This window comes from Erinaceus europaeus, chromosome 2, assembly GCF_950295315.1.
Source record: "Erinaceus europaeus chromosome 2, mEriEur2.1, whole genome shotgun sequence".
Classification (NCBI taxonomy): Eukaryota; Metazoa; Chordata; class Mammalia; order Eulipotyphla; family Erinaceidae; genus Erinaceus; species Erinaceus europaeus.
The window spans coordinates 189053616-189062240 of record NC_080163.1 but is presented as its reverse complement, the minus strand read 5'-3'; the positions used below and the strand labels follow the sequence as shown (position 1 = coordinate 189062240).

The 8625-nt window shown below is 49.2% G+C and overlaps 1 long non-coding RNA gene across 1 annotated transcript in view; it reads left to right on the top strand.

The window, feature by feature from the left end:
- The window catches only part of LOC132536823 (uncharacterized), a 298410-nt gene that overhangs the window by 64972 nt on the left and 224813 nt on the right, over positions 1 to 8625 (top strand). The window lies entirely within an intron of this gene.

Here is an 8625-nt window from a genome sequence, read left to right as displayed (position 1 = left end):
GTGGGATGGATCAGAAAGCAAATAGAAGGAACTGGAGAGACAGCATAATGCTTCTGCAAAAAGACTCGCATGCTTGAGGCTCAGGTTTCTAGAGTCAAACCCCAACTCCACCATAAGCCAGGGTTCAGCAGTGTTCTGGAAAAAATAAATATAAAAATAATTATAGGGGCTGTGTGGTGGCACATCTGGTTGAGCACTCATGTTACAGTGTGCAAGGACCCAGGTTCGAGTTTCCACTCCCCATCTGCACAGGGAAGCTTCATGAGTGGTGACAAAGTGCTTCAGGTGTTTCTCTGTCTCTCTCCCTCTCTATTACCCCTTTCCCTCTCAATTTCTGGCTGTGTCTAGCAAAGAAATAAAAGATAAAAATATGAAAGATAAATAGAGTTAACACCACTACTTTCAAAAACAAATAAATAAATGTAATAATATGCTCAATGAGGGAGTGACATGTTTGTGTCCTAGGTTAATGCAGGCTCAGTAAAAACTTAGAAAGAGTGAGAGAGACAAGTCCTGACCTAAACAATGCAAGAAGGGTCATTTCTGTTTGTTTCTGCACTCAAGGGCAGATAGAGTAATAAGACTGTTGTTGTTGCAGAAATGACCCCAAAACACAAGACGAGAGCCGGTTCTCTGTGAAAGAGAGGAATTTATTACACCGGTGTATAGGAGACTGCAGATCATTCTGGGAAGTTCTCCCTGCACCTTGTAAAAACACACAGTTTTATTCCCATACCACTGCAGTCCCCCCCAAAGGGGCGAGGGAACAGACCAGATGGACTTACCCCATTATTTCAAAGTAAGCAGGAAACAGACAAAGGCAATCTTTCACATAGTTGCAATGCACACACCTGATCCTTGGCCTTGGTGCAGGCAGAGATAGGGAGGCCTAGTATGTATCAGTCCCAGGCCAGTTGGATTCCTCCCTAGTCTTTTTTTTCCCTCCAGGGTTATTGCTGGGCTCGGTGCCTGCACCATGAATCCACCGCTCCTGGAGGCCACTTTTTCCCCTTTTTGTTGCCCTAGTTGTTACAGCCTCGTTGCGGTTATTATTGCCATTGTTGACGTTGCTTTGTTGTTGGATAGGACAGAGAGAAATGGAGAGAGGAGGGGAAGACAGAGAGAGAGGGGAGAGAAAGATAGACACCTGCAGACCTGCTTCACCGCCCGTGAAGCGACTCCCCTGCAGGTGGGGAGCCGGGGGCTCGAACCGGGATCCTTACGCCGGTCCCTGCGCTTTGCGCCACGTGCGCTTAACCCACTGCACCACCGCCTGACTCCCCTCCCTAGTCATTTTTATCTTCACGCACCATTGCCTTGGGTCTAGGAGTTTAGGAATGTGGAGGGAGAAGGTACAGTAGCTGCAGTCATTGATTGCTGCAAGGCCCGGCAGGCACAGAGAAAACACAGACTTAGGCTGAATGTCCCTATATCACAGAGGAAATACAACTCTCTACCAGGCACATAGATTAAAATACCTACATAGGGTGAATAAGGAGAGTGTGTGCTCTGTGTTCATCTATTTTCCATGACACTCCTCCTCTTTTATTGCTAATCCATAATCTTTATGGGTTATCACATGGTCACTCTAGATTGAACAAACCTGGTTAAGGAGTTGATCAAGCATGAACTAAACAGGAGACCAAGCGTTAGCAAAGGGACTGTACAGGCTTGAAAGCAAAAAGCATCATTACAGAAGCAGAAGCTTCAAGGTTAAGGGGTAGGACTTGTATCCATTGTTCAGGGTCTGGTTGTCTTTGCTACTGTTATATTTCTCATGTAGCTGTGCCTGGAAAGTTTAGCCTCAGCATAAGAGACACCACTGGGGGTGGGGGTAACTTTTAGGAGGGCAGAATCTGGCCAGGGTTACAGAAGCTGCCTTCTTAGTAAAAGTTCAGTTTGGCTTACTTTCATGTCTCTTATTTGTTATCACTTATTCACCCAGTGAAAGGCAGCCTAAACTAACCACCTATACTATCTTAGACCTATACTATCTTAAAAAAAGTAAACTGTCTCTAAGACTTTGTGAGAACTCTGTAGTTACTGTTGGGAGGGTGGGAGACAGAACTTTGTTGATGGGTGTGGTGGGGAACTATACCCTGGAGTATCACAATCTTGTAAACCACTATTGATTGCAAATAAAAAAAATGGAAAGAGAGGGTGGGGGAGAGGGAAAGAGAAGAGAACCAGTGCATTACTCTGGCACATATGATAGCGGGAATCAAACTCAGGTGCTCTACCTACTACTAAGCCTAAGATAGTATAAACCTATAAGAGAGATATAAACCTATACTATCTTAGACTTTTAAATACATTTTTAACCCTTTATTATATTTTCAGTCTTTCTGTATTGTACTGTGGTGTAGAATGAGTTAACTGAACCTCCACTGGAGTGACTTAACTGTTCCTCCACTGGGGACTTGGTAAGGACCAGTATGTGGAGCAAGCTTGCATGACAAGGAGGCAAGCCTTCTAAGGTCGCTGGGCCAGAAGCCAATGTACCAGGAATTGGAGGAACAGACACACCCGGGATTTTTAAAGCTCAAATAGATAAAGTTCAAGGAACGTCCTGATTAAATAAGAACGTGTTGATGTGTTTGTGCAAGCATATATTGTTTTAATAAGTAGAAAAGAGATTCTTAATATAGAATAGCATGCCTAGGAATGCAGCTGTGTCTGAGAAAGAGCTATGCAAAAAGGGTATAAATTGCTATAGCTGAAAATAAACTTTGCTGTTCGCTGGACAACCAGCCTCCTGTTTTTTCTCTGACACCACTCACCAGGTCGACTCTCCCTCCGAGGTCGACACTGTGGCCTATTTGTAAATGTATCACAATCATATACCATCATTTTGTAAACACATATTTATAACTTTAACCCTCTGGGAGTATGGACCCAGGGTCATTGTGGGATGCAGAAGGTGGAAGGTCTGGCTTCTGTAATTGCTTCCTTGCTGAACATGGGCGTTGACAGGTCAATCCATACTCCCAGCCTGCCGCTCTGTTTCCCTTGTTGGGCAGGGCTCTGGGGAAGTGGGGCTCCAGGACACATTAGTAGGGCTGTCTGTCCAGGGAAATTTGGCTGGCATCATGCTAGCATCTGGAGCCTGGTGGCTGAAAAGAGAGTTAACATATAAGGTAGCAGGGCCAAATGGGGACACACTTGTTTGAATGCACATATTGCAGTCTATTAAGACCCAGGGCCAAGCCCTTGCTCCCCACCTGCAAGGGGAAAGTTTTGTGAGTGGAGAAGCAGGGCTTCAGGTGTATCTCTGTTTCTCTCTATCTCTCAATATTTCTGTCTCTAACCAATAAATAAAATAAAATATTGTTTAAAATTGTGTGTGTATAAGAGAGAGAGAGTGTGTGTGCACGCACGTGCACAGCAAAGGCATAATTCCAGTCATCACTACACTGATTGGTCCCAGCAAAAAAAAAAAAAGTTTATTTTTTTAAAATAAACCCCAAGTCAGCTGGGGTGATTGGTGTTGCCAGGCATGGGATATAAAATAACAGGGATATAATTCCACAGTGTCCCCATCACCAGTGTTCTGTGTCCCCATTCCCTCCACTGGAAACTGCAGTGGTTCTCCCAGTGTCACAGACAGAGGGTGGTGTGCCCTCGGCAGAGTCTCTGGGTCCCAGGCCAGGCCTCTGAGAAGACAGAGAAATAGGAATGTCCATCCTGTAAGGAGCTCTAAGAACACAACCTTTCTCCGCCCTGAGAACTTCAGCTTCTGTGAACAGTCCAGGACTCAGTATGGAGGATCTCTCTCCTTTCCTCAAGGAAATCCACCAGCCCTGGGGACAAAGGTGTCCTTAACCCCATACTGACTCAGGGCCTGTCTGCTTTCCTGATGTCCTAAGGTGGTTATGCTTGGAAAAATAAGAGACGAAAGACAACTTGGGGTGGTTTCGCTCATATGTGGCCTCTTAGAAAACAGAAATATTGGGCCAGGCTGTAGTGCAACGGGTGAAGCGCACATGGCGGGAAGTGCAAGGACCAGTGTAAGGCCCTGGTTTGAGGCCCTGCCTCCCCACCTGGTGTGGTGGGGGATGCTTCACAGCGGTGAAGCAGGTCTACGGGTGTCTATTTTTCTCTCCCCCTCTCTGTCTTCTGCTCCTCTCTCGATTTCTCTCCATCCAACAAGAACGACAGCAGTAACAACAGCTAAAATGGGGAAAATGGCCCCCAGGAGTAGTGGATTCATAGTGCAGGCATGAGCTGCAGCGATAATCTTGGAGGAAAAAAAGAAAAGAAAAACATTCTCTAAGACTGATGTATAGTGGTTATTAATTATCTTTGGGAGAGTGGGAACACAAAACTCTGGTGGGGGTGCAGTATGGAAGTAGATCCTGTAATTCTAAAATCTTAAAACCTACTATTAATCACAGATTTAAAAGAGAAAAAAAAGGGGGGTCGGGCGGTAGTGCAGTGGGGCAAGCGCAGGTGGCGCGAAGCACAAGGACTGGCGTAAGGTTCGAACCCCGGCTCCCCACCTGCAGGGGAGTCGCTTCACAGGTGGTGAAGCAGGTCTGCAGGTGTCTGTCTTTATCTTTCCCTTTCTGTCTTCCCCTCCTCTCTCCATTTCTCTCTGTCCTATACAACAAAATCAACAACAACAATAAAACAACAAGGGCAACAAAACGGAAAATAAATAAATTTAAAAAAGGGAAAAAGAGGGCTACAGACATTAGCCCCGCTTAGCCCCCCCGCCCACTTGAAGCCAATGCTGCAGGCCACGCCCACACCACTGGACGTGCTGCTCCAGGCCATTGGCAGCACCCTTACCGGAAGTCCCGCCCCTTGCCCCCAGGCCCTTGTCGGGGGGTCGCTTCCTAGTGACGTGCAGTGGCGCTCAGCGCCGGGATGCCGAGCATGGCCGTTCTAAGGCGTCTGCAGAGGCAGCGATGCTGAGGGCGCTGCAGGTACGGGCCGTTTTCCGCTCCTCAGTGCGGCTTGAAGAGGGGACATCCTGGACCGGCCCACAGCGCACCCCAACATCCCCCAGTGCAGCCCCGCCCCCTGGACCCAGCACCCCAGCTCCGCACCCTGCCCTAGCAGCCGGACCCTGCGCCCTACCCCAGCACCCACTGTGGCAGAAAAGGTGTGTGACAAGCCACGGAGCCTTTGTTCCCTCCACCTGCATTTTCTGAACTGTGCTGTGTGTCAGGTGGGAGGCCTGTCTGCTGGATGGGGGTGGGGGAGCCGCTGTCAGTCTGTCCACACTGACCTTTGAACCCTTGTGGCGCCTGGCCGATGCAGCTCACAGAGTTAAGGGCTCATGGGGCACAGGAGGGGGCAGTCGTGGCTCCTAGGACTTGGGGTGCACAGGGCGGCCCCAGGTGGCGGAGGCTGGACCCCTCCCCGCTCGCAGGTCACCTTCCACACGCGGGTCCGGGTCTGACCGGCAGAGTCCTCTGGATTCTCCTGCTTGATCCACCGCAAAGGAGGTCTCTTCCTTTGGACCAGGGAAGAGATGCCTGGGGGTGCAGCAGGGAGACGGGCAAGGAGCCGGCTTGTGCTTGTGCTTGTGCTTGTGCTTGTGCTTGTGCACCCAGAGGAGACAGCCCAGGCCAGGGAGAGCTCGGAAGAAGCCCAGAGCGAGCAGATTGGGACCCAGGGCTGGTTGCACCTCTGGCAGAAATAGTTAAAAGTTCTCTGTGACCAAGCGCTGGTGACTCCCTCCTCCTCCCCCCTCTTTAAGAAGGGTCTCTCCCGGGTGCTTCTGTTGCTCGCTGCATGTGTTGCAGAAATTTCCAGAACGGAGAGAGCTGGGGGTGGGGGGACGGTGAAGAGGCTTTGGGTCTGCCGGAGGCCTCTCCCTCCATGGCCGCCCACGGGGAGAGCTCACTGCAGTCTCTGTCCCTGCTCCCCTGCGATATTCACGCAACACACCAGCCGCATGTAGATCTGAGAGTGTGACAGGCAGGGACCCTGAGGAGGTGAGGCAGGGGACTGGCTCCTTGCCTGGGGGGTGGGGGCTGGCTCTCTCTCCTGCTGAGTATCTCTCTCGCTCACCTGCTGATGCTCTTGGGGTCAGAGACCCCCGAGCAGGGCAGAGGGTGGGGAGCTTGTGTCTTGGTGCTTTCTCTCCTCGGGATGGGTGACAGCAGAGCCGGCTCCACATACCTGCCAGGGTCCGTCCCCCCCACTCCCCAAATCATGTTGCTGAGCCCCTGCCAGCGTCTCCCCAGCCCCCACACAGGGACGGGGTTGGATGGGATTGGCCTCGTCATTTAGCCTTGAGCAGTGGCCCGGGGTGGCGAGGATGGATAGTGCTCTGAGCGGAGGAGAAGCCACCCAGGAACTGTATCACCTCCTGTTTCTTATTTAATGTTTTCTGCGGTGAAGAGCAGCAAGTGAATCTCAAGGCAGCCAAGGGCCACTTGTTGTTTATACATAAAAATGCTGTCAAGGGTCCATGATTGCTCAGCAATTTGTTTGGCTTTGTACGTTAACTCTCTTTTCAGTAACCAGCGTCCAGATGTCATCAGGATGCCCGCCAGGCTTCCCTGGACTGAAGACCCCACCAATGTGTCCTGGAGCTCCGCTTCCCCAGAGACCCACCCTACTAGGGAAAGAGAGAGGCAGACTGGGAGTATGGATCAACCAGTCAACGCCCATGTTCAGTGGGGAAGCAATTACAGAAGCCAGACCTTCAACCCACAATGACCCTGGGTCCATGCTCCCAGAGGGATAGAGAATGGGAAAGCTATCAGGGGAGGGGGTGGGATATGGAGATTGGGTGGTGGGAATTGTGTGGAGTTGTACCCCTCCTACCCTATGGTTTTGTTAATTTATCCTTTCTTAAATAAATTTTTAAAAATGCTGTCAATGAAAAGCAGTTGATTTTCTTTTTCTTTTTTTACTTTTAGTGACTTAATATTGGCTTACAAATTTACAAGACAAGAGAAGTTTAATTCCACACCTTTCCTTTGACAGAGTTCTGTTCCCTCCCTTGGAAACTTCAGTGCTTCTCCCAGGGTCACAGATAGGGGCTGACTATTATTTCTTTAGCTATATATTTTATATATTTGCCTAGTGTTCCTCTGTTCGTGCCCTCTCTTCATTTCTAAGTCACACCTTTACCTGTTATTACTACTGAATGTCCTTCCTTTTTCCCCTTTTCTCTCCAGGTCCTGATGGAGTTGGAGTTCAGAGCCCTCTGGTCGTCTTCCCCTAACATTTCTCCTCTTTTCAAGTATTGGCCAAAATTCTTTATAGGTTGCAGAAGGTGGAAGGTCTGGCTTCTGTCATTGCTTCTCTGGTGGACATGGACATTGGCAGGTGGCTCCATACCCCCAGCCTGTTTCTGTTTCCATAATGGGGTAGAGCTCTGGAAAGGTGAGGATCTGAGAGACACCTGCAGATCAGCTTCACCATTTGTGAAGCTTCCCCCTTGCAGATGGGGACTGGGGGCTCAAACCTGGGTCCTGTGTGCTGCAATCCTGGTATCTGAATTCTGTGGACTATTGGGAGCCCAGGCGTTTGCTGGATTTTAACATGTGAACTGTACAGATTATCCATGAAATGCATCCTCCTCCTTTGGTGGGAGTTGATGTTGAGACAGGCTATTATGTGTTTTATTTGTTTAGTATTTATTTTTTTAAAAGATTTTTATTTGTTAGAAAGATAGGAGGAAAGAGAAAGAACCAGACAGCACTCTGGTACATGTGCTGCTGGGGATTGAATTCAGGACCTCATGCTTGAGAGTCCAATGCTTCATCCACTGCGCCACCTCCTGGATCACTATTTCTTGGTTTATTTAACTGTGATTCTGTGTAAGTAGATGCTCTGGCCATGACAGATTCTCTGGCCATGACAGATTCCTTACTTTAACTCAGGGGTGGTGGTGGTGAGGTAACTTAGGGAGATACAAGTAGATGAGAAGAGAGAGGAGAGAGAGAAATAGGCGATATGGAGACACAACTGCATTGCTCCATCCCATGTGAACCTTTCCCTGTGCTGCTGTTCTTTGGAATGTGATTTTGAACGAAAAAAGTATAGGACAGGGCAGACATTGATCTAGACATTGTTGTAGAGATTGATGTAGAGACTGATCTCCGTTGGTCTAGAGACCTCTCAGTGCTAGAGGACCCAGATGTGCAGCTCTGAGGCCCAGGTGCCTCCAGCAAAGCCACGCGCCCAGAGCGGCTTTGATCTTCACTGTCTCGGCTCTCCCGTCAAGACTGACTAATCTAAGTGAGCGCCGTCACAGAAAACAGCTCGAAACAACCTCACTGTCCAAGCAGGATCCAGTGAATAGCGAGTTTATCCAATAAAAGTGGTTTGGGGCTAGGTGCTGGCACACCTGGTTGAGCACATAGTAAAATGCAGGAGGACTTGGGGTCAAGCCCCGGGTCCCCACCTGCAGGGGGGAAGCTTCAGGAGTGGTGAATCAGGTCTGCAGGTGTCTCTCCATCTCTCTCTCTCTGTCTACCCATCCCCTCTCAGTTTCTCTGTCCTATCAAATAAAATAATTAAGTGAACACTAATAGTGGCTTGAGATAGAGTAAGGAAGCACAACCCTACTAGCACAGACCCGGTTCTCGGGGAGCATGCAGAGAAGGAGAAAGCTGGGGCCAGGAAGTGTTGCACCTGGTAGAACATACACGCTGTCAT